This window comes from Rhinoderma darwinii (genome assembly GCF_050947455.1).
Source record: "Rhinoderma darwinii isolate aRhiDar2 chromosome 3 unlocalized genomic scaffold, aRhiDar2.hap1 SUPER_3_unloc_14, whole genome shotgun sequence".
Lineage (NCBI taxonomy): Eukaryota > Metazoa > Chordata > Amphibia > Anura > Rhinodermatidae > Rhinoderma > Rhinoderma darwinii.
The window spans coordinates 125715-152707 of NW_027461739.1; the positions used below are offsets into that span (position 1 = coordinate 125715).

Below are 26993 nucleotides of genomic sequence, written 5' to 3' on the forward strand. Positions count from 1 at the left end.
GCTATGATGCTGATAACTACAGTGTGATTTGTTTTTTAAAAAAAACGTTTATTTGCAAAGTTATGAGCATTTATCTATATATACTAATGTAGCTCTAATAGCCAAATAGGAGATGACTCCTTTTTACTCTGGGCAGCTAATGTTTTCTGTATGATGCTGTCCAATCAGCATACAACTTCTCCCCCTTCCCTGTTCAGCAACACAGTGTGATCATATAGTACACTGTGTCCATTCCCGACTGTGGTTTCAACAGGTGATATCTTCGGTTCTGTCACAGCTAGAACTGTGATTTTGGTGTCATATGAGAGAGTAGAATCCAGTCTTTCAAATGCCACCAAATCTGCTTTTTTTAGGTGGCCCACAGCCCGAGATATGGCTGTTTGAATTGATCCTCCTTCCCTGTAGCTTGAGTTTCACAATGTGTGTGAAGCAACTTCATGCTGATAGGACAGCATCAGATGCTGAGAGTCAGCTCCACCTCAGGAGAATTGCTGCTGTTACCTCCCAGATGTCTAATAAAGGCTAAATTACATATTTAGAAAATGCTCATAATTTTGCAAATAATAAACATTTTTTTTACTACAAATCACCCTGTAGTTATCAGCAGCAAAGCACCAATTAGACTAGTTAGGAGTTAGGGACCTGATAAACTGGTAACAGAGTCCCTTTAAGAGCTCTTCAAAAGTTTTTCCCACAATGGATGTTAAGCTTACTGGTCTATAATTACTTTGTATTGAACTTACTACTTATAGAAAACTCAATGACATTCATGGGGTCTCTGTCACCAATGAAAAACCCGATAGATTTTTAATTGCCTATAAAGAATTTGATTCATCATATACTTTAGTTATGTAAACTTAAATAATAAACAAGTGAATAAACTAAAGCAACAAATAGCAAGGCACTGCTGAGATTTGAACTCAGGATCTCCTGTTTACTAGACAGGCGCTTTAACCAACTAAGCCACAGCACCAAAGCACTTTTCTTCTCACGGTGTCCTACCACACAGCTCAATTCAGAGCAAAAGACTGATCTCATATCTTAGGCTAGCCCCTTAGGTGTAGTTGGCAGAAGTCTTAACAGTCAGGGTACATAAGTTGTGATGGCCGAGTGGTTAAGGCGTTGGATTTGAAATCCAATGGGGTCTCCCTGCACAGGTTCAAGTTCTGTTCACAACGTTCTATTTTAAGAAGAGAACTTCCAGAAACATATTAAAGTTTGTCACCTATAGAAATAGTTATTTTAATTCCATCCTCTTTATCACTGATTAATTACATTAATAATAGTGGTTCCAGCTGTGCCCCTGGCTTACAACTCTGAAAAGCGAGCAATATTTAGAGTATAAATCACTATAACTACAGCATCCCATTTGTCCAGACTTTTATTTTCCTCTTGATAAAAACAAATCAGGTTGGTTGGACAACTTCTGTCCTTAGTAAATCTCTGCTTGCTGTCAATTATAATACTATTTTCTGTCACATACTCCTGTATATAGTCCCTTAAATGGACTCTGTCACCAGTTTATCAATTCCCAATTTTCTAACTAGCCTAATAGGCGCTATGATGCTGATAACTACAGTGTGATTTTTTTTTTTTTTTAAAAAAAAACGTTTATTTGCAAAGTTATGAGCATTTATCTATATATGCTAATGTAGCTCTAATAGCCAAATAGGAGATGACTCCTTTTTACTCTGGGCAGCTAATGTTTTCTGTATGACGCTGTCCAATCAGCATACAACTTCTCCCCCTTCCCTGTCCAGCAACACAGTGTGATCATATAGTACACTGCGTCCATTCCCGACTGTGTTTTCAACAGGTGATATCTTCGGTTCTGTCACAGCTAGAACTGTGATTTTGGTGTCATATGAAAGAGTAGAATCCAGTCTTTCAAATGCCACCAAATCTGCTTTTTTTAGGTGGCCCACAGCCCGAGATATGGCTGTTTGAATTGATCCTCCTTCCCTGTAGCTTGAGTTTCACAATGTGTGTGAAGCAACTTCATGCTGATAGGACAGCATCAGATGCTGAGAGTCAGCTCCACCTCAGGAGAATTGCTGCTGTTACCTCCCAGATGTCTAATAAAGGCTAAATTACATATTTAGAAAATGCTCATAATTTTGCAAATAATAAACATTTTTTTTACTACAAATCACCCTGTAGTTATCAGCAGCAAAGCACCAATTAGACTAGTTAGGAGTTAGGGACCTGATAAACTGGTAACAGAGTCCCTTTAAGAGCTCTTCAAAAGTTTTTCCCACAATGGATGTTAAGCTTACTGGTCTATAATTACTTTGTATTGAACTTACTACTTATAGAAAACTCAATGACATTCATGGGGTCTCTGTCACCAATGAAAAACCCGATAGATTTTTAATTGCCTATAAAGAATTTGATTCATCATATACTTTAGTTATGTAAACTTAAATAATAAACAAGTGAATAAACTAAAGCAACAAATAGCAAGGCACTGCTGAGATTTGAACTCAGGATCTCCTGTTTACTAGACAGGCGCTTTAACCAACTAAGCCACAGCACCAAAGCACTTTTCTTCTCACGGTGTCCTACCACACAGCTCAGTTCAGAGCAAAAGACTGATCTCATATCTTAGGCTAGCCCCTTAGGTGTAGTTGGCAGAAGTCTTAACAGTCAGGGTACATAAGTTGTGATGGCCGAGTGGTTAAGGCGTTGGATTTGAAATCCAATGGGGTCTCCCTGCACAGGTTCAAGTTCTGTTCACAACGTTCTATTTTAAGAAGAGAACTTCCAGAAACATATTAAAGTTTGTCACCTATAGAAAGAGTTATTTTAATTCCATCCTCTTTATCACTGATTAATTACATTAATAATAGTGGTTCCAGCTGTGCCCCTGGCTTACAACTCTGAAAAGCGAGCAATATTTAGAGTATAAATCACTATAACTACAGCATCCCATTTGTCCAGACTTTTATTTTCCTCTTGATAAAAACAAATCAGGTTGGTTGGACAACTTCTGTCCTTAGTAAATCTCTGCTTGCTTGTCAATTATAATACTATTTTCTGTCACATACTCCTGTATATAGTCCCTTAAATGGACTCTGTCACCAGTTTATCAATTCCCAATTTTCTAACTAGCCTAATAGGCGCTATGATGCTGATAACTACAGTGTGATTTTTTTTTTTTTTTAAAAAAAACGTTTATTTGCAAAGTTATGAGCATTTATCTATATATGCTAATGTAGCTCTAATAGCCAAATAGGAGATGACTCCTTTTTACTCTGGGCAGCTAATGTTTTCTGTATGACGCTGTCCAATCAGCATACAACTTCTCCCCCTTCCCTGTCCAGCAACACAGTGTGATCATATAGTACACTGCGTCCATTCCCGACTGTGTTTTCAACAGGTGATATCTTCGGTTCTGTCACAGCTAGAACTGTGATTTTGGTGTCATATGAAAGAGTAGAATCCAGTCTTTCAAATGCCACCAAATCTGTTTTTTTAGGTGGCCCACAGCCCGAGATATGGCTGTTTGAATTGATCCTCCTTCCCTGTAGCTTGAGTTTCACAATGTGTGTGAAGCAACTTCATGCTGATAGGACAGCATCAGATGCTGAGAGTCAGCTCCACCTCAGGAGAATTGCTGCTGTTACCTCCCAGATGTCTAATAAAGGCTAAATTACATATTTAGAAAATGCTCATAATTTTGCAAATAATAAACATTTTTTTTTACTACAAATCACCCTGTAGTTATCAGCAGCAAAGCACCAATTAGACTAGTTAGGAGTTAGGGACCTGATAAACTGGTAACAGAGTCCCTTTAAGAGCTCTTCAAAAGTTTTTCCCACAATGGATGTTAAGCTTACTGGTCTATAATTACTTTGTATTGAACTTACTACTTATAGAAAACTCAATGACATTCATGGGGTCTCTGTCACCAATGAAAAACCCGATAGATTTTTAATTGCCTATAAAGAATTTGATTCATCATATACTTTAGTTATGTAAACTTAAATAATAAACAAGTGAATAAACTAAAGCAACAAATAGCAAGGCACTGCTGAGATTTGAACTCAGGATCTCCTGTTTACTAAACAGGCGCTTTAACCAACTAAGCCACAGCACCAAAGCACTTTTCTTCTCACGGTGTCCTACCACACAGCTCAGTTCAGAGCAAAAGACTGATCTCATATCTTAGGCTAGCCCCTTAGGTGTAGTTGGCAGAAGTCTTAACAGGCAGGGTACATAAGTTGTGATGGCCGAGTGGTTAAGGCGTTGGATTTGAAATCCAATGGGGTCTCCCTGCACAGGTTCAAGTCATGTTCACAACGTTCTATTTTAAGAAGAGAACTTCCAGAAACATATTAAAGTTTGTCACCTATAGAAAGAGTTATTTTAATTCCATCCTCTTTATCACTGATTAATTACATTAATAATAGTGGTTCCAGCTGTGCCCCTGGCTTACAACTCTGAAAAGTGAGCAATATTTAGAGTATAAATCACTATAACTACAGCATCCCATTTGTCCAGACTTTTATTTTCCTCTTGATAAAAACAAATCAGGTTGGTTGGACAACTTCTGTCCTTAGTAAATCTCTGTTTGCTGTCAATTATAATACTATTTTCTGTCACATACTCCTGTATATAGTCCCTTAAATGGACTCTGTCACCAGTTTATCAATTCCCAATTTCCTAACTAGCCTAATAGGCGCTATGATGCTGATAACTACAGTGTGATTTTTTATTTTTTTTTAAAAAAACGTTTATTTGCAAAGTTATGAGCATTTATCTATATATGCTAATGTAGCTCTAATAGCCAAATAGGAGATGACTCCTTTTTACTCTGGGCAGCTAATGTTTTCTGTATGACGCTGTCCAATCAGCATACAACTTCTCCCCCTTCCCTGTCCAGCAACACAGTGTGATCATATAGTACACTGCGTCCATTCCCGACTGTGTTTTCAACAGGTGATATCTTCGGTTCTGTCACAGCTAGAACTGTGATTTTGGTGTCATATGAAAGAGTAGAATCCAGTCTTTCAAATGCCACCAAATCTGTTTTTTTAGGTGGCCCACAGCCCGAGATATGGCTGTTTGAATTGATCCTCCTTCCCTGTAGCTTGAGTTTCACAATGTGTGTGAAGCAACTTCATGCTGATAGGACAGCATCAGATGCTGAGAGTCAGCTCCACCTCAGGAGAATTGCTGCTGTTACCTCCCAGATGTCTAATAAAGGCTAAATTACATATTTAGAAAATGCTCATAATTTTGCAAATAATAAACATTTTTTTTACTACAAATCACCCTGTAGTTATCAGCAGCAAAGCACCAATTAGACTAGTTAGGAGATAGGGACCTGATAAACTGGTAACAGAGTCCCTTTAAGAGCTCTTCAAAAGTTTTTCCCACAATGGATGTTAAGCTTACTGGTCTATAATTACTTTGTATTGAACTTACTACTTATAGAAAACTCAATGACATTCATGGGGTCTCTGTCACCAATGAAAAACCCGATAGATTTTTAATTGCCTATAAAGAATTTGATTCATCATATACTTTAGTTATGTAAACTTAAATAATAAACAAGTGAATAAACTAAAGCAACAAATAGCAAGGCACTGCTGAGATTTGAACTCAGGATCTCCTGTTTACTAGACAGGCGCTTTAACCAACTAAGCCACAGCACCAAAGCACTTTTCTTCTCACGGTGTCCTACCACACAGCTCAGTTTAGAGCAAAAGACTGATCTCATATTTTAGGCTAGCCCCTTAGGTGTAGTTGCCAGAAGTCTTAACAGTCAGGGTACATAAGTTGTGATGGGCGAGTGGTTAAGGCGTTGGATTTGAAATCCAATGGGGTCTCCCTGCACAGGTTCAAGTCCTGTTCACAACGTTCTATTTTAAGAAGAGAACTTCCAGAAACATATTAAAGTTTGTCACCTATAGAAAGAGTTATTTTAATTCCATCCTCTTTATCACTGATTAATTACATTAATAATAGTGGTTCCAGCTGTGCCCCTGGCTTACAACTCTGAAAAGCGAGCAATATTTAGAGTATAAATCACTATAACTACAGCATCCCATTTGTCCAGACTTTTATTTTCCTCTTGATAAAAACAAATCAGGTTGGTTGGACAACTTCTGTCCTTAGTAAATCTCTGCTTGCTGTCAATTATAATACTATTTTCTGTCACATACTCCTGTATATAGACCCTTAAATGGACTCTGTCACCAGTTTATCAATTCCCAATTTCCTAACTAGCCTAATAGGCGCTATGATGCTGATAACTACAGTGTGATTTGTTGTTTTTTTTAAAAAAACGTTTATTTGCAAAGTTATGAGCATTTATTTATATATACTAATGTAGCTCTAATAGCCAAATAGGAGATGACTCCTTTTTACTCTGGGCAGCTAATGTTTTCTGTCTATTTTCTGTCACATACTCCTGTATATAGACCCTTAAATGGACTCTGTCACCAGTTTATCAATTCCCAATTTCCTAACTAGCCTAATAGGCGCTATGATGCTGATAACTACAGTGTGATTTGTTGTTTTTTTTAAAAAAACTTTTATTTGCAAAGTTATGAGCATTTATTTATATATACTAATGTAGCTCTAATAGCCAAATAGGAGATGACTCCTTTTTACTCTGGGCAGCTAATGTTTTCTGTATGATGCTGTCCAATCAGCATACAACTTCTCCCCCTTCCCTGTCCAGCAACACAGTGTGATCATATAGTACACTGCGTCCATTCTCGACTGTGTTTTCAACAGGTGATATCTTCGGTTCTGTCACAGCTAGAACTGTGATTTTGGTGTCATATGAAAGAGTAGAATCCAGTCTTTCAAATGCCACCAAATCTGCTTTTTTAGGTGGCCCACAGCCCGAGATATGGCTGTTTGAATTGATCCTCCTTCCCTGTAGCTTGAGTTTCACAATGTGTGTGAAGCAACTTCATGCTGATAGGACAGCATCAGATGCTGAGAGTCAGCTCCACCTCAGGAGAATTGCTGCTGTTACCTCCCAGATGTCTAATAAAGGCTAAATTACATATTTAGAAAATGCTCATAATTTTGCAAATAATAAACATTTTTTTTACTACAAATCACCCTGTAGTTATCAGCAGCAAAGCACCAATTAGACTAGTTAGGAGTTAGGGACCTGATAAACTGGTAACAGAGTCCCTTTAAGAGCTCTTCAAAAGTTTTTCCCACAATGGATGTTAAGCTTACTGGTCTATAATTACTTTGTATTGAACTTACTACTTATAGAAAACTCAATGACATTCATGGGGTCTCTGTCACCAATGAAAAACCCGATAGATTTTTAATTGCCTATAAAGAATTTGATTCATCATATACTTTAGTTATGTAAACTTAAATAATAAACAAGTGAATAAACTAAAGCAACAAATAGCAAGGCACTGCTGAGATTTGAACTCAGGATCTCCTGTTTACTAGACAGGCGCTTTAACCAACTAAGCCACAGCACCAAAGCACTTTTCTTCTCACGGTGTCCTACCACACAGCTCAGTTTAGAGCAAAAGACTGATCTCATATTTTAGGCTAGCCCCTTAGGTGTAGTTGCCAGAAGTCTTAACAGTCAGGGTACATAAGTTGTGATGGGCGAGTGGTAAAGGCGTTGGATTTGAAATCCAATGGGGTCTCCCTGCACAGGTTCAAGTCCTGTTCACAACGTTCTATTTTAAGAAGAGAACTTCCAGAAACATATTAAAGTTTGTCACCTATAGAAAGAGTTATTTTAATTCCATCCTCTTTATCACTGATTAATTACATTAATAATAGTGGTTCCAGCTGTGCCCCTGGCTTACAACTCTGAAAAGCGAGCAATATTTAGAGTATAAATCACTATAACTACAGCATCCCATTTGTCCAGACTTTTATTTTCCTCTTGATAAAAACAAATCAGGTTGGTTGGACAACTTCTGTCCTTAGTAAATCTCTGCTTGCTGTCAATTATAATACTATTTTCTGTCACATACTCCTGTATATAGACCCTTAAATGGACTCTGTCACCAGTTTATCAATTCCCAATTTCCTAACTAGCCTAATAGGCGCTATGATGCTGATAACTACAGTGTGATTTGTTGTTTTTTTTAAAAAAACGTTTATTTGCAAAGTTATGAGCATTTATTTATATATACTAATGTAGCTCTAATAGCCAAATAGGAGATGACTCCTTTTTACTCTGGGCAGCTAATGTTTTCTGTCTATTTTCTGTCACATACTCCTGTATATAGACCCTTAAATGGACTCTGTCACCAGTTTATCAATTCCCAATTTCCTAACTAGCCTAATAGGCGCTATGATGCTGATAACTACAGTGTGATTTGTTGTTTTTTTTAAAAAAACGTTTATTTGCAAAGTTATGAGCATTTATTTATATATACTAATGTAGCTCTAATAGCCAAATAGGAGATGACTCCTTTTTACTCTGGGCAGCTAATGTTTTCTGTATGATGCTGTCCAATCAGCATACAACTTCTCCCCCTTCCCTGTCCAGCAACACAGTGTGATCATATAGTACACTGCGTCCATTCCCGACTGTGGTTTCAACAGGTGATATCTTCGGTTCTGTCACAGCTAGAACTGTGATTTTGGTGTCATATGAAAGAGTAGAATCCAGTCTTTCAAATGCCACAAAATCTGCTTTTTTAGGTGGCCCACAGCCCGAGATATGGCTGTTTGAATTGATCCTCCTTCCCTGTAGCTTGAGTTTCACAATGTGTGTGAAGCAACTTCATGCTGATAGGACAGCATCAGATGCTGAGAGTCAGCTCCACCTCAGGAGAATTGCTGCTGTTACCTCCCAGATGTCTAATAAAGGCTAAATTACATATTTAGAAAATGCTCATAATTTTGCAAATAATAAACATTTTTTTTACTACAAATCACCCTGTAGTTATCAGCAGCAAAGCACCAATTAGACTAGTTAGGAGTTAGGGACCTGATAAACTGGTAACAGAGTCCCTTTAAGAGCTCTTCAAAAGTTTTTCCCACAATGGATGTTAAGCTTACTGGTCTATAATTACTTTGTATTGAACTTACTACTTATAGAAAACTCAATGACATTCATGGGGTCTCTGTCACCAATGAAAAACCCGATAGATTTTTAATTGCCTATAAAGAATTTGATTCATCATATACTTTAGTTATGTAAACTTAAATAATAAACAAGTGAATAAACTAAAGCAACAAATAGCAAGGCACTGCTGAGATTTGAACTCAGGATCTCCTGTTTACTAGACAGGCGCTTTAACCAACTAAGCCACAGCACCAAAGCACTTTTCTTCTCACAGTGTCCTACCACACAGCTCAGTTTAGAGCAAAAGACTGATCTCATATTTTAGGCTAGCCCCTTAGGTGTAGTTGCCAGAAGTCTTAACAGTCAGGGTACATAAGTTGTGATGGCCGAGTGGTTAAGGCGTTGGATTTGAAATCCAATGGGGTCTCCCCGCACAGGTTCAAGTCCTGTTCACAACGTTCTATTTTAAGAAGAGAACTTCCAGAAACATATTAAAGTTTGTCACCTATAGAAAGAGTTATTTTAATTCCATCCTCTTTATCACTGATTAATTACATTAATAATAGTGGTTCCAGCTGTGCCCCTGGCTTACAACTCTGAAAAGCGAGCAATATTTAGAGTATAAATCACTATAACTACAGCATCCCATTTGTCCAGACTTTTATTTTCCTCTTGATAAAAACAAATCAGGTTGGTTGGACAACTTCTGTCCTTAGTAAATCTCTGCTTGCTGTCAATTATAATACTATTTTCTGTCACATACTCCTGTATATAGACCCTTAAATGGACTCTGTCACCAGTTTATCAATTCCCAATTTCCTAACTAGCCTAATAGGCGCTATGATGCTGATAACTACAGTGTGATTTGTTGTTTTTTTTAAAAAAACGTTTATTTGCAAAGTTATGAGCATTTATTTATATATACTAATGTAGCTCTAATAGCCAAATAGGAGATGACTCCTTTTTACTCTGGGCAGCTAATGTTTTCTGTCTATTTTCTGTCACATACTCCTGTATATAGACCCTTAAATGGACTCTGTCACCAGTTTATCAATTCCCAATTTCCTAACTAGCCTAATAGGCGCTATGATGCTGATAACTACAGTGTGATTTGTTGTTTTTTTTAAAAAAACGTTTATTTGCAAAGTTATGAGCATTTATTTATATATACTAATGTAGCTCTAATAGCCAAATAGGAGATGACTCCTTTTTACTCTGGGCAGCTAATGTTTTCTGTATGATGCTGTCCAATCAGCATACAACTTCTCCCCCTTCCCTGTCCAGCAACACAGTGTGATCATATAGTACACTGCGTCCATTCCCGACTGTGGTTTCAACAGGTGATATCTTCGGTTCTGTCACAGCTAGAACTGTGATTTTGGTGTCATATGAAAGAGTAGAATCCAGTCTTTCAAATGCCACCAAATCTGCTTTTTTAGGTGGCCCACAGCCCGAGATATGGCTGTTTGAATTGATCCTCCTTCCCTGTAGCTTGAGTTTCACAATGTGTGTGAAGCAACTTCATGCTGATAGGACAGCATCAGATGCTGAGTGTCAGCTCCACCTCAGGAGAATTGCTGCTGTTACCTCCCAGATGTCTAATAAAGGCTAAATTACATATTTAGAAAATGCTCATAATTTTGCAAATAATAAACATTTTTTTTACTACAAATCACCCTGTAGTTATCAGCAGCAAAGCACCAATTAGACTAGTTAGGAGTTAGGGACCTGATAAACTGGTAACAGAGTCCCTTTAAGAGCTCTTCAAAAGTTTTTCCCACAATGGATGTTAAGCTTACTGGTCTATAATTACTTTGTATTGAACTTACTACTTATAGAAAACTCAATGACATTCATGGGGTCTCTGTCACCAATGAAAAACCCGATAGATTTTTAATTGCCTATAAAGAATTTGATTCATCATATACTTTAGTTATGTAAACTTAAATAATAAACAAGTGAATAAACTAAAGCAACAAATAGCAAGGCACTGCTGAGATTTGAACTCAGGATCTCCTGTTTACTAGACAGGCGCTTTAACCAACTAAGCCACAGCACCAAAGCACTTTTCTTCTCACGGTGTCCTACCACACAGCTCAGTTTAGAGCAAAAGACTGATCTCATATTTTAGGCTAGCCCCTTAGGTGTAGTTGCCAGAAGTCTTAACAGTCAGGGTACATAAGTTGTGATGGCCGAGTGGTTAAGGCGTTGGATTTGAAATCCAATGGGGTCTCCCTGCACAGGTTCAAGTCCTGTTCACAACGTTCTATTTTAAGAAGAGAACTTCCAGAAACATATTAAAGTTTGTCACCTATAGAAAGAGTTATTTTAATTCCATCCTCTTTATCACTGATTAATTACATTAATAATAGTGGTTCCAGCTGTGCCCCTGGCTTACAACTCTGAAAAGCGAGCAATATTTAGAGTATAAATCACTATAACTACAGCATCCCATTTGTCCAGACTTTTATTTTCCTCTTGATAAAAACAAATCAGGTTGGTTGGACAACTTCTGTCCTTAGTAAATCTCTGCTTGCTGTCAATTATAATACTATTTTCTGTCACATACTCCTGTATATAGACCCTTAAATGGACTCTGTCACCAGTTTATCAATTCCCAATTTCCTAACTAGCCTAATAGGCGCTATGATGCTGATAACTACAGTGTGATTTGTTGTTTTTTTTAAAAAAACGTTTATTTGCAAAGTTATGAGCATTTATTTATATATACTAATGTAGCTCTAATAGCCAAATAGGAGATGACTCCTTTTTACTCTGGGCAGCTAATGTTTTCTGTCTATTTTCTGTCACATACTCCTGTATATAGACCCTTAAATGGACTCTGTCACCAGTTTATCAATTCCCAATTTCCTAACTAGCCTAATAGGCGCTATGATGCTGATAACTACAGTGTGATTTGTTGTTTTTTTTAAAAAAAAAACGTTTATTTGCAAAGTTATGAGCATTTATCTATATATACTAATGTAGCTCTAATAGCCAAATAGGAGATGACTCCTTTTTACTCTGGGCAGCTAATGTTTTCTGTATGACGCTGTCCAATCAGCATACAACTTCTCCCCCTTCCCTGTCCAGCAACACAGTGTGATCATATAGTACACTGCGTCCATTCCCGACTGTGGTTTCAACAGGTGATATCTTCGGTTCTGTCACAGCTAGAACTGTGATTTTGGTGTCATATGAGAGAGTAGAATCCAGTCTTTTAAATGCCACCAAACCTGCTTTTTTAGGTGGCCCACAGCCCGAGATATGGCTGTTTGAATTGATCCTCCCTCCCTGTAGCTTGAGTTTCACAATGTGTGTGAAGCAACTTCATGCTGATAGGACAGCATCAGATGCTGAGAGTCAGCTCCACCTCAGGAGAATTGCTGCTGTTACCTCCCAGATGTCTAATAAAGGCTAAATTACATATTTAGAAAATGCTCATAATTTTGCAAATAATAAACATTTTTTTTACTACAAATCACCCTGTAGTTATCAGCAGCAAAGCACCAATTAGACTAGTTAGGAGTTAGGGACCTGATAAACTGGTAACAGAGTCCCTTTAAGAGCTCTTCAAAAGTTTTTCCCACAATGGATGTTAAGCTTACTGGTCTATAATTACTTTGTATTGAACTTACTACTTATAGAAAACTCAATGACATTCATGGGGTCTCTGTCACCAATGAAAAACCCGATAGATTTTTAATTGCCTATAAAGAATTTGATTCATCATATACTTTAGTTATGTAAACTTAAATAATAAACAAGTGAATAAACTAAAGCAACAAATAGCAAGGCACTGCTGAGATTTGAACTCAGGATCTCCTGTTTACTAGACAGGCGCTTTAACCAACTAAGCCACAGCACCAAAGCACTTTTCTTCTCACGGTGTCCTACCACACAGCTCAGTTTAGAGCAAAAGACTGATCTCATATTTTAGGCTAGCCCCTTAGGTGTAGTTGCCAGAAGTCTTAACAGTCAGGGTACATAAGTTGTGATGGCCGAGTGGTTAAGGCGTTGGATTTGAAATCCAATGGGGTCTCCCTGCACAGGTTCAAGTCCTGTTCACAACGTTCTATTTTAAGAAGAGAACTTCCAGAAACATATTAAAGTTTGTCACCTATAGAAAGAGTTATTTTAATTCCATCCTCTTTATCACTGATTAATTACATTAATAATAGTGGTTCCAGCTGTGCCCCTGGCTTACAACTCTGAAAAGCGAGCAATATTTAGAGTATAAATCACTATAACTACAGCATCCCATTTGTCCAGACTTTTATTTTCCTCTTGATAAAAACAAATCAGGTTGGTTGGACAACTTCTGTCCTTAGTAAATCTCTGCTTGCTGTCAATTATAATACTATTTTCTGTCACATACTCCTGTATATAGACCCTTAAATGGACTCTGTCACCAGTTTATCAATTCCCAATTTCCTAACTAGCCTAATAGGCGCTATGATGCTGATAACTACAGTGTGATTTGTTGTTTTTTTTAAAAAAACGTTTATTTGCAAAGTTATGAGCATTTATTTATATATACTAATGTAGCTCTAATAGCCAAATAGGAGATGACTCCTTTTTACTCTGGGCAGCTAATGTTTTCTGTCTATTTTCTGTCACATACTCCTGTATATAGACCCTTAAATGGACTCTGTCACCAGTTTATCAATTCCCAATTTCCTAACTAGCCTAATAGGCGCTATGATGCTGATAACTACAGTGTGATTTGTTGTTTTTTTTAAAAAAAAAACGTTTATTTGCAAAGTTATGAGCATTTATCTATATATACTAATGTAGCTCTAATAGCCAAATAGGAGATGACTCCTTTTTACTCTGGGCAGCTAATGTTTTCTGTATGACGCTGTCCAATCAGCATACAACTTCTCCCCCTTCCCTGTCCAGCAACACAGTGTGATCATATAGTACACTGCGTCCATTCCCGACTGTGGTTTCAACAGGTGATATCTTCGGTTCTGTCACAGCTAGAACTGTGATTTTGGTGTCATATGAGAGAGTAGAATCCAGTCTTTCAAATGCCACCAAATCTGCTTTTTTTAGGTGGCCCACAGCCCGAGATATGGCTGTTTGAATTGATCCTCCTTCCCTGTAGCTTGAGTTTCACAATGTGTGTGAAGCAACTTCATGCTGATAGGACAGCATCAGATGCTGAGAGTCAGCTCCACCTCAGGAGAATTGCTGCTGTTACCTCCCAGATGTCTAATAAAGGCTAAATTACATATTTAGAAAATGCTCATAATTTTGCAAATAATAAACATTTTTTTTACTACAAATCACCCTGTAGTTATCAGCAGCAAAGCACCAATTAGACTAGTTAGGAGTTAGGGACCTGATAAACTGGTAACAGAGTCCCTTTAAGAGCTCTTCAAAAGTTTTTCCCACAATGGATGTTAAGCTTACTGGTCTATAATTACTTTGTATTGAACTTACTACTTATAGAAAACTCAATGACATTCATGGGGTCTCTGTCACCAATGAAAAACCCGATAGATTTTTAATTGCCTATAAAGAATTTGATTCATCATATACTTTAGTTATGTAAACTTAAATAATAAACAAGTGAATAAACTAAAGCAACAAATAGCAAGGCACTGCTGAGATTTGAACTCAGGATCTCCTGTTTACTAGACAGGCACTTTAACCAACTAAGCCACAGCACCAAAGCACTTTTCTTCTCACGGTGTCCTACCACACAGCTCAGTTTAGAGCAAAAGACTGATCTCATATTTTAGGCTAGCCCCTTAGGTGTAGTTGCCAGAAGTCTTAACAGTCAGGGTACATAAGTTGTGATGGCCGAGTGGTTAAGGCGTTGGATTTGAAATCCAATGGGGTCTCCCTGCACAGGTTCAAGTCCTGTTCACAACGTTCTATTTTAAGAAGAGAACTTCCAGAAACATATTAAAGTTTGTCACCTATAGAAATAGTTATTTTAATTCCATCCTCTTTATCACTGATTAATTACATTAATAATAGTGGTTCCAGCTGTGCCCCTAGCTTACAACTCTGAAAAGCGAGCAATATTTAGAGTATAAATCACTATAACTACAGCATCCCATTTGTCCAGACTTTTATTTTCCTCTTGATAAAAACAAATCAGGTTGGTTGGACAACTTCTGTCCTTAGTAAATCTCTGCTTGCTGTCAATTATAATACTATTTTCTGTCACATACTCCTGTATATAGACCCTTAAATGGACTCTGTCACCAGTTTATCAATTCCCAATTTCCTAACTAGCCTAATAGGCGCTATGATGCTGATAACTACAGTGTGATTTGTTGTTTTTTTTAAAAAAACGTTTATTTGCAAAGTTATGAGCATTTATTTATATATACTAATGTAGCTCTAATAGCCAAATAGGAGATGACTCCTTTTTACTCTGGGCAGCTAATGTTTTCTGTCTATTTTCTGTCACATACTCCTGTATATAGACCCTTAAATGGACTCTGTCACCAGTTTATCAATTCCCAATTTCCTAACTAGCCTAATAGGCGCTATGATGCTGATAACTACAGTGTGATTTGTTGTTTTTTTTAAAAAAACGTTTATTTGCAAAGTTATGAGCATTTATTTATATATACTAATGTAGCTCTAATAGCCAAATAGGAGATGACTCCTTTTTACTCTGGGCAGCTAATGTTTTCTGTATGATGCTGTCCAATCAGCATACAACTTCTCCCCCTTCCCTGTCCAGCAACACAGTGTGATCATATAGTACACTGCGTCCATTCTCGACTGTGTTTTCAACAGGTGATATCTTCGGTTCTGTCACAGCTAGAACTGTGATTTTGGTGTCATATGAAAGAGTAGAATCCAGTCTTTCAAATGCCACCAAATCTGCTTTTTTAGGTGGCCCACAGCCCGAGATATGGCTGTTTGAATTGATCCTCCCTCCCTGTAGCTTGAGTTTCACAATGTGTGTGAAGCAACTTCATGCTGATAGGACAGCATCAGATGCTGAGAGTCAGCTCCACCTCAGGAGAATTGCTGCTGTTACCTCCCAGATGTCTAATAAAGGCTAAATTACATATTTAGAAAATGCTCATAATTTTGCAAATAATAAACATTTTTTTTACTACAAATCACCCTGTAGTTATCAGCAGCAAAGCACCAATTAGACTAGTTAGGAGTTAGGGACCTGATAAACTGGTAACAGAGTCCCTTTAAGAGCTCTTCAAAAGTTTTTCCCACAATGGATGTTAAGCTTACTGGTCTATAATTACTTTGTATTGAACTTACTACTTATAGAAAACTCAATGACATTCATGGGGTCTCTGTCACCAATGAAAAACCCGATAGATTTTTAATTGCCTATAAAGAATTTGATTCATCATATACTTTAGTTATGTAAACTTAAATAATAAACAAGTGAATAAACTAAAGCAACAAATAGCAAGGCACTGCTGAGATTTGAACTCAGGATCTCCTGTTTACTAGACAGGCGCTTTAACCAACTAAGCCACAGCACCAAAGCACTTTTCTTCTCACGGTGTCCTACCACACAGCTCAGTTTAGAGCAAAAGACTGATCTCATATTTTAGGCTAGCCCCTTAGGTGTAGTTGCCAGAAGTCTTAACAGTCAGGGTACATAAGTTGTGATGGCCGAGTGGTTAAGGCGTTGGATTTGAAATCCAATGGGGTCTCCCTGCACAGGTTCAAGTCCTGTTCACAACGTTCTATTTTAAGAAGAGAACTTCCAGAAACATATTAAAGTTTGTCACCTATAGAAAGAGTTATTTTAATTCCATCCTCTTTATCACTGATTAATTACATTAATAATAGTGGTTCCAGCTGTGCTCCTGGCTTACAACTCTGAAAAGCGAGCAATATTTAGAGTATAAATCACTATAACTACAGCATCCCATTTGTCCAGACTTTTATTTTCCTCTTGATAAAAACAAATCAGGTTGGTTGGACAACTTCTGTCCTTAGTAAATCTCTGCTTGCTGTCAATTATAATACTATTTTCTGTCACATACTCCTGTATATAGACCCTTAAATGGACTCTGTCACCAGTTTATCAATTCCCAATTTCCTAACTAGCCTAATAGGCGCTATGATGCTGATAACTACAGTGTGATTTGTTGTTTTTTTTAAAAAAACGTTTATTTGCAAAGTTATGAGCATTTATTTATATATACTAATGTAGCTCTAATAGCCAAATAGGAGATGACTCCTTTTTACTCTGGGCAGCTAATGTTTTCTGTCTATTTTCTGTCACATACTCCTGTATATAGACCCTTAAATGGACTCTGTCACCAGTTTATCAATTCCCAATTTCCTAACTAGCCTAATAGGCGCTATGATGCTGATAACTACAGTGTGATTTGTTGTTTTTTTTAAAAAAACGTTTATTTGCAAAGTTATGAGCATTTATTTATATATACTAATGTAGCTCTAATAGCCAAATAGGAGATGACTCCTTTTTACTCTGGGCAGCTAATGTTTTCTGTATGATGCTGTCCAATCAGCATACAACTTCTCCCCCTTCCCTGTCCAGCAACACAGTGTGATCATATAGTACACTGCGTCCATTCTCGACTGTGTTTTCAACAGGTGATATCTTCGGTTCTGTCACAGCTAGAACTGTGATTTTGGTGTCATATGAAAGAGTAGAATCCAGTCTTTCAAATGCCACCAAATCTGCTTTTTTAGGTGGCCCACAGCCCGAGATATGGCTGTTTGAATTGATCCTCCTTCCCTGTAGCTTGAGTTTCACAATGTGTGTGAAGCAACTTCATGCTGATAGGACAGCATCAGATGCTGAGGGTCAGCTCCACCTCAGGAGAATTGCTGCTGTTACCTCCCAGATGTCTAATAAAGGCTAAATTACATATTTAGAAAATGCTCATAATTTTGCAAATAATAAACATTTTTTTTACTACAAATCACCCTGTAGTTATCAGCAGCAAAGCACCAATTAGACTAGTTAGGAGTTAGGGACCTGATAAACTGGTAACAGAGTCCCTTTAAGAGCTCTTCAAAAGTTTTTCCCACAATGGATGTTAAGCTTACTGGTCTATAATTACTTTGTATTGAACTTACTACTTATAGAAAACTCAATGACATTCATGGGGTCTCTGTCACCAATGAAAAACCCGATAGATTTTTAATTGCCTATAAAGAATTTGATTCATCATATACTTTAGTTATGTAAACTTAAATAATAAACAAGTGAATAAACTAAAGCAACAAATAGCAAGGCACTGCTGAGATTTGAACTCAGGATCTCCTGTTTACTAGACAGGCGCTTTAACCAACTAAGCCACAGCACCAAAGCACTTTTCTTCTCACGGTGTCCTACCACACAGCTCAGTTTAGAGCAAAAGACTGATCTCATATTTTAGGCTAGCCCCTTAGGTGTAGTTGCCAGAAGTCTTAACAGTCAGGGTACATAAGTTGTGATGGCCGAGTGGTTAAGGCGTTGGATTTGAACTCCAATGGGGTCTCCCTGCACAGGTTCAAGTCCTGTTCACAACGTTCTATTTTAAGAAGAGAACTTCCAGAAACATATTAAAGTTTGTCACCTATAGAAAGAGTTATTTTAGTTCCATCCTCTTTATCACTGATTAATTACATTAATAATAGTGGTTCCAGCTGTGCCCCTGGCTTACAACTCTGAAAAGCGAGCAATATTTAGAGTATAAATCACTATAACTACAGCATCCCATTTGTCCAGACTTTTATTTTCCTCTTGATAAAAACAAATCAGGTTGGTTGGACAACTTCTGTCCTTAGTAAATCTCTGCTTGCTGTCAATTATAATACTATTTTCTGTCACATACTCCTGTATATAGACCCTTAAATGGACTCTGTCACCAGTTTATCAATTCCCAATTTCCTAACTAGCCTAATAGGCGCTATGATGCTGATAACTACAGTGTGATTTGTTGTTTTTTTTTAAAAAAACGTTTATTTGCAAAGTTATGAGCATTTATTTATATATACTAATGTAGCTCTAATAGCCAAATAGGAGATGACTCCTTTTTACTCTGGGCAGCTAATGTTTTCTGTCTATTTTCTGTCACATACTCCTGTATATAGACCCTTAAATGGACTCTGTCACCAGTTTATCAATTCCCAATTTCCTAACTAGCCTAATAGGCGCTATGATGCTGATAACTACAGTGTGATTTGTTGTTTTTTTTAAAAAAACGTTTATTTGCAAAGTTATGAGCATTTATTTATATATACTAATGTAGCTCTAATAGCCAAATAGGAGATGACTCCTTTTTACTCTGGGCAGTTAATGTTTTCTGTATGACGCTGTCCAATCAGCATACAACTTCTCCCCCTTCCCTGTCCAGCAACACAGTGTGATCATATAGTACACTGCGTCCATTCCCGACTGTGGTTTCAACAGGTGATATCTTCGGTTCTGTCACAGCTAGAACTGTGATTTTGGTGTCATATGAAAGAGTAGAATCCAGTCTTTCAACTGCCACCAAATCTGCTTTTTTAGGTGGCCCACAGCCCGAGATATGGCTGTTTGAATTGATCCTCCTTCACTGTAGCTTGAGTTTCACAATGTGTGTGAAGCAGCTTCATGCTGATAGGACAGCATCAGATGCTGAGAGTCAGCTCCACCTCAGGAGAATTGCTGCTGTTACCTCCCAGATGTCTAATAAAGGCTAAATTACATATTTAGAAAATGCTCATAATTTTGCAAATAATAAACATTTTTTTTACTACAAATCACCCTGTAGTTATCAGCAGCAAAGCACCAATTAGACTAGTTAGGAGTTAGGGACCTGATAAACTGGTAACAGAGTCCCTTTAAGAGCTCTTCAAAAGTTTTTCCCACAATGGATGTTAAGCTTACTGGTCTATAATTACTTTGTATTGAACTTACTACTTATAGAAAACTCAATGACATTCATGGGGTCTCTGTCACCAATGAAAAACCCGATAGATTTTTAATTGCCTATAAAGAATTTGATTCATCATATACTTTAGTTATGTAAACTTAAATAATAAACAAGTGAATAAACTAAAGCAACAAATAGCAAGGCACTGCTGAGATTTGAACTCAGGATCTCCTGTTTACTAGACAGGCGCTTTAACCAACTAAGCCACAGCACCAAAGCACTTTTCTTCTCACGCTGTCCTACCACACAGCTCAGTTCAGAGCAAAAGACTGATCTCATATCTTAGGCTAGCCCCTTAGGTGTAGTTGGCAGAAGTCTTAACAGGCAGGGTACATAAGTTGTGATGGCCGAGTGGTTAAGGCGTTGGATTTGAAATCCAATGGGGTCTCCCTGCACAGGTTCAAGTCCTGTTCACAACGTTCTATTTTAAGAAGAGAACTTCCAGAAACATATTAAAGTTTGTCACCTATAGAAAGAGTTATTTTAATTCCATCCTCTTTATCACTGATTAATTACATTAATAATAGTGGTTCCAGCTGTGCCCCTGGCTTACAACTCTGAAAAGCGAGCAATATTTAGAGTATAAATCACTATAACTACAGCATCCCATTTGTCCAGACTTTTATTTTCCTCTTGATAAAAACAAATCAGGTTGGTTGGACAACTTCTGTCCTTAGTAAATCTCTGCTTGCTGTCAATTATAATACTATTTTCTGTCACATACTCCTGTATATAGTCCCTTAAATGGACTCTGTCACCAGTTTATCAATTCCCAATTTCCTAACTAGCCTAATAGGCGCTATGATGCTGATAACTACAGTGTGATTTGTTGTTTTTTTAAAAAAAAAAACGTTTATTTGCAAAGTTATGAGCATTTATCTATATATACTAATGTAGCTCTAATAGCCAAATAGGAGATGACTCCTTTTTACTCTGGGCAGCTAATGTTTTCTGTATGACGCTGTCCAATCAGCATACAACTTCTCCCCCTTCCCTGTCCAGCAACACAGTGTGATCATATAGTACACTGCGTCCATTCCCGACTGTGGTTTCAACAGGTGATATCTTCGGTTCTGTCACAGCTAGAACTGTGATTTTGGTGTCATATGAAAGAGTAGAATCCAGTCTTTCAAATGCCACCAAATCTTTTTTAGGTGGCCCACAGCCCGAGATATGGCTGTTTGAATTGATCCTCCTTCCCTGTAGCTTGAGTTTCACAATGTGTGTGAAGCAACTTCATGCTGATAGGACAGCATCAGATGCTGAGAGTCAGCTCCACCTCAGGAGAATTGCTGCTGTTACCTCCCAGATGTCTAATAAAGGCTAAATTACATATTTAGAAAATGCTCATAATTTTGCAAATAATAAACATTTTTTTTACTACAAATCACCCTGTAGTTATCAGCAGCAAAGCACCAATTAGACTAGTTAGGAGTTAGGGACCTGATAAACTGGTAACAGAGTCCCTTTAAGAGCTCTTCAAAAGTTTTTCCCACAATGGATGTTAAGCTTACTGGTCTATAATTACTTTGTATTGAACTTACTACTTATAGAAAACTCAATGACATTCATGGGGTCTCTGTCACCAATGAAAAACCCGATAGATTTTTAATTGCCTATAAAGAATTTGATTCATCATATACTTTAGTTATGTAAACTTAAATAATAAACAAGTGAATAAACTAAAGCAACAAATAGCAAGGCACTGCTGAGATTTGAACTCAGGATCTCCTGTTTACTAGACAGGCGCTTTAACCAACTAAGCCACAGCACCAAAGCACTTTTCTTCTCACGGTGTCCTACCACACAGCTCAGTTTAGAGCAAAAGACTGATCTCATATTTTAGGCTAGCCCCTTAGGTGTAGTTGGCAGAAGTCTTAACAGGCAGGGTACATAAGTTGTGATGGCCGAGTGGTTAAGGCGTTGGATTTGAAATCCAATGGGGTCTCCCTGCACAGGTTCAAGTCCTGTTCACAACGTTCTATTTTAAGAAGAGAACTTCCAGAAACATATTAAAGTTTGTCACCTATAGAAAGAGTTATTTTAATTCCATCCTCTTTATCACTGATTAATTACATTAATAATAGTGGTTCCAGCTGTGCCCCTGGCTTACAACTCTGAAAAGCGAGCAATATTTAGAGTATAAATCACTATAACTACAGCATCCCATTTGTCCAGACTTTTATTTTCCTCTTGATAAAAACAAATCAGGTTGGTTGGACAACTTCTGTCCTTAGTAAATCTCTGCTTGCTGTCAATTATAATACTATTTTCTGTCACATACTCCTGTATATAGTCCCTTAAATGGACTCTGTCACCAGTTTATCAATTCCCAATTTCCTAACTAGCCTAATAAGCGCTATGATGCTGATAACTACAGTGTGATTTGTTGTTTTTTTAAAAAAAAAAACGTTTATTTGCAAAGTTATGAGCATTTATCTATATATACTAATGTAGCTCTAATAGCCAAATAGGAGATGACTCCTTTTTACTCTGGGCAGTTAATGTTTTCTGTATGACGCTGTCCAATCAGCATACAACTTCTCCCCCTTCCCTGTCCAGCAACACAGTGTGATCATATAGTACACTGCGTCCATTCCCGACTGTGGTTTCAACAGGTGATATCTTCGGTTCTGTCACAGCTAGAACTGTGATTTTGGTGTCATATGAAAGAGTAGAATCCAGTCTTTCAACTGCCACCAAATCTGCTTTTTTAGGTGGCCCACAGCCCGAGATATGGCTGTTTGAATTGATCCTCCTTCACTGTAGCTTGAGTTTCACAATGTGTGTGAAGCAGCTTCATGCTGATAGGACAGCATCAGATGCTGAGAGTCAGCTCCACCTCAGGAGAATTGCTGCTGTTACCTCCCAGATGTCTAATAAAGGCTAAATTACATATTTAGAAAATGCTCATAATTTTGCAAATAATAAACATTTTTTTTACTACAAATCACCCTGTAGTTATCAGCAGCAAAGCACCAATTAGACTAGTTAGGAGTTAGGGACCTGATAAACTGGTAACAGAGTCCCTTTAAGAGCTCTTCAAAAGTTTTTCCCACAATGGATGTTAAGCTTACTGGTCTATAATTACTTTGTATTGAACTTACTACTTATAGAAAACTCAATGACATTCATGGGGTCTCTGTCACCAATGAAAAACCCGATAGATTTTTAATTGCCTATAAAGAATTTGATTCATCATATACTTTAGTTATGTAAACTTAAATAATAAACAAGTGAATAAACTAAAGCAACAAATAGCAAGGCACTGCTGAGATTTGAACTCAGGATCTCCTGTTTACTAGACAGGCGCTTTAACCAACTAAGCCACAGCACCAAAGCACTTTTCTTCTCACGCTGTCCTACCACACAGCTCAGTTCAGAGCAAAAGACTGATCTCATATCTTAGGCTAGCCCCTTAGGTGTAGTTGGCAGAAGTCTTAACAGGCAGGGTACATAAGTTGTGATGGCCGAGTGGTTAAGGCGTTGGATTTGAAATCCAATGGGGTCTCCCTGCACAGGTTCAAGTCCTGTTCACAACGTTCTATTTTAAGAAGAGAACTTCCAGAAACATATTAAAGTTTGTCACCTATAGAAAGAGTTATTTTAATTCCATCCTCTTTATCACTGATTAATTACATTAATAATAGTGGTTCCAGCTGTGCCCCTGGCTTACAACTCTGAAAAGCGAGCAATATTTAGAGTATAAATCACTATAACTACAGCATCTCATTTGTCCAGACTTTTATTTTCCTCTTGATAAAAACAAATCAGGTTGGTTGGACAACTTCTGTCCTTAGTAAATCTCTGCTTGCTGTCAATTATAATACTATTTTCTGTCACATACTCCTGTATATAGTCCCTTAAATGGACTCTGTCACCAGTTTATCAATTCCCAATTTCCTAACTAGCCTAATAGGCGCTATGATGCTGATAACTACAGTGTGATTTGTTGTTTTTTTAAAAAAAAAAACGTTTATTTGCAAAGTTATGAGCATTTATCTATATATACTAATGTAGCTCTAATAGCCAAATAGGAGATGACTCCTTTTTACTCTGGGCAGCTAATGTTTTCTGTATGACGCTGTCCAATCAGCATACAACTTCTCCCCCTTCCCTGTCCAGCAACACAGTGTGATCATATAGTACACTGCGTCCATTCCCGACTGTGGTTTCAACAGGTGATATCTTCGGTTCTGTCACAGCTAGAACTGTGATTTTGGTGTCATATGAAAGAGTAGAATCCAGTCTTTCAAATGCCACCAAATCTGCTTTTTTAGGTGGCCCACAGCCCGAGATATGGCTGTTTGAATTGATCCTCCTTCACTGTAGCTTGAGTTTCACAATGTGTGTGAAGCAGCTTCATGCTGATAGGACAGCATCAGATGCTGAGAGTCAGCTCCACCTCAGGAGAATTGCTGCTGTTACCTCCCAGATGTCTAATAAAGGCTAAATTACATATTTAGAAAATGCTCATAATTTTGCAAATAATAAACATTTTTTTTACTACAAATCACCCTGTAGTTATCAGCAGCAAAGCACCAATTAGACTAGTTAGGAGTTAGGGACCTGATAAACTGGTAACAGAGTCCCTTTAAGAGCTCTTCAAAAGTTTTTCCCACAATGGATGTTAAGCTTACTGGTCTATAATTACTTTGTATTGAACTTACTACTTATAGAAAACTCAATGACATTCATGGGGTCTCTGTCACCAATGAAAAACCCGATAGATTTTTAATTGCCTATAAAGAATTTGATTCATCATATACTTTAGTTATGTAAACTTAAATAATAAACAAGTGAATAAACTAAAGCAACAAATAGCAAGGCACTGCTGAGATTTGAACTCAGGATCTCCTGTTTACTAGACAGGCGCTTTAACCAACTAAGCCACAGCACCAAAGCACTTTTCTTCTCACGGTGTCCTACCACACAGCTCAGTTCAGAGCAAAAGACTGATCTCATATCTTAGGCTAGCCCCTTAGGTGTAGTTGGCAGAAGTCTTAACAGGCAGGGTACATAAGTTGTGATGGCCGAGTGGTTAAGGCGTTGGATTTGAAATCCAATGGGGTCTCCCTGCACAGGTTCAAGTCGTGTTCACAACGTTCTATTTTAAGAAGAGAACTTCCAGAAACATATTAAAGTTTGTCACCTATAGAAAGAGTTATTTTAATTCCATCCTCTTTATCACTGATTAATTACATTAATAATAGTGGTTCCAGCTGTGCCCCTGGCTTACAACTCTGAAAAGCGAGCAATATTTAGAGTATAAATCACTATAACTACAGCATCCCATTTGTCCAGACTTTTATTTTCCTCTTGATAAAAACAAATCAGGTTGGTTGGACAACTTCTGTCCTTAGTAAATCTCTGCTTGCTGTCAATTATAATACTATTTTCTGTCACATACTCCTGTATATAGTCCCTTAAATGGACTCTGTCACCAGTTTATCAATTCCCAATTTCCTAACTAGCCTAATAGGCGCTATGATGCTGATAACTACAGTGTGATTTGTTGTTTTTTTTTAAAAAAAAACGTTTATTTGCAAAGTTATGAGCATTTATCTATATATACTAATGTAGCTCTAATAGCCAAATAGGAGATGACTCCTTTTTACTCTGGGCAGCTAATGTTTTCTGTATGACGCTGTCCAATCAGCATACAACTTCTCCCCCTTCCCTGTCCAGCAACACAGTGTGATCATATAGTACACTGCGTCCATTCCCGACTGTGGTTTCAACAGGTGATATCTTCGGTTCTGTCACAGCTAGAACTGTGATTTTGGTGTCATATGAGAGAGTAGAATCCAGTCTTTTAAATGCCACCAAACCTGCTTTTTTTAGGTGGCCCACAGCCCGAGATATGGCTGTTTGAATTGATCCTCCTTCACTGTAGCTTGAGTTTCACAATGTGTGTGAAGCAGCTTCATGCTGATAGGACAGCATCAGATGCTGAGAGTCAGCTCCACCTCAGGAGAATTGCTGCTGTTACCTCCCAGATGTCTAATAAAGGCTAAATTACATATTTAGAAAATGCTCATAATTTTGCAAATAATAAACATTTTTTTTACTACAAATCACCCTGTAGTTATCAGCAGCAAAGCACCAATTAGACTAGTTAGGAGTTAGGGACCTGATAAACTGGTAACAGAGTCCCTTTAAGAGCTCTTCAAATGTTTTTCCCACAATGGATGTTAAGCTTACTGGTCTATAATTACTTTGTATTGAACTTACTACTTATAGAAAACTCAATGACATTCATGGGGTCTCTGTCACCAATGAAAAACCCGATAGATTTTTAATTGCCTATAAAGAATTTGATTCATCATATACTTTAGTTATGTAAACTTAAATAATAAACAAGTGAATAAACTAAAGCAACAAATAGCAAGGCACTGCTGAGATTTGAACTCAGGATCTCCTGTTTACTAGACAGGCGCTTTAACCAACTAAGCCACAGCACCAAAGCACTTTTCTTCTCACGGTGTCCTACCACACAGCTCAGTTCAGAGCAAAAGACTGATCTCATATCTTAGGCTAGCCCCTTAGGTGTAGTTGGCAGAAGTCTTAACAGGCAGGGTACATAAGTTGTGATGGCCGAGTGGTTAAGGCGTTGGATTTGAAATCCAATGGGGTCTCCCTGCACAGGTTCAAGTCCTGTTCACAACGTTCTATTTTAAGAAGAGAACTTCCAGAAACATATTAAAGTTTGTCACCTATAGAAAGAGTTATTTTAATTCCATCCTCTTTATCACTGATTAATTACATTAATAATAGTGGTTCCAGCTGTGCCCCTGGCTTACAACTCTGAAAAGCGAGCAATATTTAGAGTATAAATCACTATAACTACAGCATCCCATTTGTCCAGACTTTTATTTTCCTCTTGATAAAAACAAATCAGGTTGGTTGGACAACTTCTGTCCTTAGTAAATCTCTGCTTGCTGTCAATTATAATACTATTTTCTGTCACATACTCCTGTATATAGTCCCTTAAATGGACTCTGTCACCAGTTTATCAATTCCCAATTTCCTAACTAGCCTAATAGGCGCTATGATGCTGATAACTACAGTGTGATTTGCTGTTTTTTTAA

At 37.6% G+C, this 26993-nt stretch overlaps 25 non-coding genes across 25 annotated transcripts; 10 read left to right on the forward strand and 15 right to left on the reverse strand.

Moving 5' to 3' along the window:
- Positions 1-899: 899 nt before the first annotated feature.
- On the reverse strand, positions 900-973 carry TRNAT-AGU (transfer RNA threonine (anticodon AGU)). The gene has a single exon. It is a non-coding gene; the product is annotated as a tRNA-Thr (tRNA).
- Positions 974-2462: 1489 nt separating this feature from the next.
- Positions 2463-2536, reverse strand: TRNAT-AGU (transfer RNA threonine (anticodon AGU)). Its single transcript has one exon. It is a non-coding gene; the product is annotated as a tRNA-Thr (tRNA).
- Positions 2537-4025: 1489 nt separating this feature from the next.
- TRNAT-AGU (transfer RNA threonine (anticodon AGU)) lies at positions 4026-4099 on the reverse strand. The gene has a single exon. It is a non-coding gene; the product is annotated as a tRNA-Thr (tRNA).
- A 1487-nt stretch (positions 4100-5586) lies between these two features.
- Positions 5587-5660, reverse strand: TRNAT-AGU (transfer RNA threonine (anticodon AGU)). The gene has a single exon. It is a non-coding gene; the product is annotated as a tRNA-Thr (tRNA).
- Positions 5661-7392: 1732 nt separating this feature from the next.
- TRNAT-AGU (transfer RNA threonine (anticodon AGU)) lies at positions 7393-7466 on the reverse strand. Its single transcript has one exon. It is a non-coding gene; the product is annotated as a tRNA-Thr (tRNA).
- Positions 7467-9198: 1732 nt separating this feature from the next.
- On the reverse strand, positions 9199-9272 carry TRNAT-AGU (transfer RNA threonine (anticodon AGU)). Its single transcript has one exon. It is a non-coding gene; the product is annotated as a tRNA-Thr (tRNA).
- A 123-nt stretch (positions 9273-9395) lies between these two features.
- On the forward strand, positions 9396-9477 carry TRNAS-UGA (transfer RNA serine (anticodon UGA)). Its single transcript has one exon. It is a non-coding gene; the product is annotated as a tRNA-Ser (tRNA).
- A 1527-nt stretch (positions 9478-11004) lies between these two features.
- On the reverse strand, positions 11005-11078 carry TRNAT-AGU (transfer RNA threonine (anticodon AGU)). Its single transcript has one exon. It is a non-coding gene; the product is annotated as a tRNA-Thr (tRNA).
- Positions 11079-11201: 123 nt separating this feature from the next.
- TRNAS-UGA (transfer RNA serine (anticodon UGA)) lies at positions 11202-11283 on the forward strand. The gene has a single exon. It is a non-coding gene; the product is annotated as a tRNA-Ser (tRNA).
- Positions 11284-12813: 1530 nt separating this feature from the next.
- TRNAT-AGU (transfer RNA threonine (anticodon AGU)) lies at positions 12814-12887 on the reverse strand. The gene has a single exon. It is a non-coding gene; the product is annotated as a tRNA-Thr (tRNA).
- Positions 12888-13010: 123 nt separating this feature from the next.
- TRNAS-UGA (transfer RNA serine (anticodon UGA)) lies at positions 13011-13092 on the forward strand. Its single transcript has one exon. It is a non-coding gene; the product is annotated as a tRNA-Ser (tRNA).
- Positions 13093-14820: 1728 nt separating this feature from the next.
- TRNAS-UGA (transfer RNA serine (anticodon UGA)) lies at positions 14821-14902 on the forward strand. The gene has a single exon. It is a non-coding gene; the product is annotated as a tRNA-Ser (tRNA).
- A 1527-nt stretch (positions 14903-16429) lies between these two features.
- On the reverse strand, positions 16430-16503 carry TRNAT-AGU (transfer RNA threonine (anticodon AGU)). Its single transcript has one exon. It is a non-coding gene; the product is annotated as a tRNA-Thr (tRNA).
- A 123-nt stretch (positions 16504-16626) lies between these two features.
- TRNAS-UGA (transfer RNA serine (anticodon UGA)) lies at positions 16627-16708 on the forward strand. The gene has a single exon. It is a non-coding gene; the product is annotated as a tRNA-Ser (tRNA).
- A 1527-nt stretch (positions 16709-18235) lies between these two features.
- TRNAT-AGU (transfer RNA threonine (anticodon AGU)) lies at positions 18236-18309 on the reverse strand. The gene has a single exon. It is a non-coding gene; the product is annotated as a tRNA-Thr (tRNA).
- A 123-nt stretch (positions 18310-18432) lies between these two features.
- Positions 18433-18514, forward strand: TRNAS-UGA (transfer RNA serine (anticodon UGA)). Its single transcript has one exon. It is a non-coding gene; the product is annotated as a tRNA-Ser (tRNA).
- Positions 18515-20042: 1528 nt separating this feature from the next.
- On the reverse strand, positions 20043-20116 carry TRNAT-AGU (transfer RNA threonine (anticodon AGU)). The gene has a single exon. It is a non-coding gene; the product is annotated as a tRNA-Thr (tRNA).
- Positions 20117-20239: 123 nt separating this feature from the next.
- Positions 20240-20321, forward strand: TRNAS-UGA (transfer RNA serine (anticodon UGA)). Its single transcript has one exon. It is a non-coding gene; the product is annotated as a tRNA-Ser (tRNA).
- A 1281-nt stretch (positions 20322-21602) lies between these two features.
- Positions 21603-21676, reverse strand: TRNAT-AGU (transfer RNA threonine (anticodon AGU)). The gene has a single exon. It is a non-coding gene; the product is annotated as a tRNA-Thr (tRNA).
- Positions 21677-21799: 123 nt separating this feature from the next.
- TRNAS-UGA (transfer RNA serine (anticodon UGA)) lies at positions 21800-21881 on the forward strand. Its single transcript has one exon. It is a non-coding gene; the product is annotated as a tRNA-Ser (tRNA).
- A 1284-nt stretch (positions 21882-23165) lies between these two features.
- Positions 23166-23239, reverse strand: TRNAT-AGU (transfer RNA threonine (anticodon AGU)). The gene has a single exon. It is a non-coding gene; the product is annotated as a tRNA-Thr (tRNA).
- A 123-nt stretch (positions 23240-23362) lies between these two features.
- TRNAS-UGA (transfer RNA serine (anticodon UGA)) lies at positions 23363-23444 on the forward strand. The gene has a single exon. It is a non-coding gene; the product is annotated as a tRNA-Ser (tRNA).
- A 1284-nt stretch (positions 23445-24728) lies between these two features.
- Positions 24729-24802, reverse strand: TRNAT-AGU (transfer RNA threonine (anticodon AGU)). The gene has a single exon. It is a non-coding gene; the product is annotated as a tRNA-Thr (tRNA).
- Positions 24803-26292: 1490 nt separating this feature from the next.
- On the reverse strand, positions 26293-26366 carry TRNAT-AGU (transfer RNA threonine (anticodon AGU)). Its single transcript has one exon. It is a non-coding gene; the product is annotated as a tRNA-Thr (tRNA).
- A 123-nt stretch (positions 26367-26489) lies between these two features.
- TRNAS-UGA (transfer RNA serine (anticodon UGA)) lies at positions 26490-26571 on the forward strand. Its single transcript has one exon. It is a non-coding gene; the product is annotated as a tRNA-Ser (tRNA).
- Positions 26572-26993: the final 422 nt, after the last annotated feature.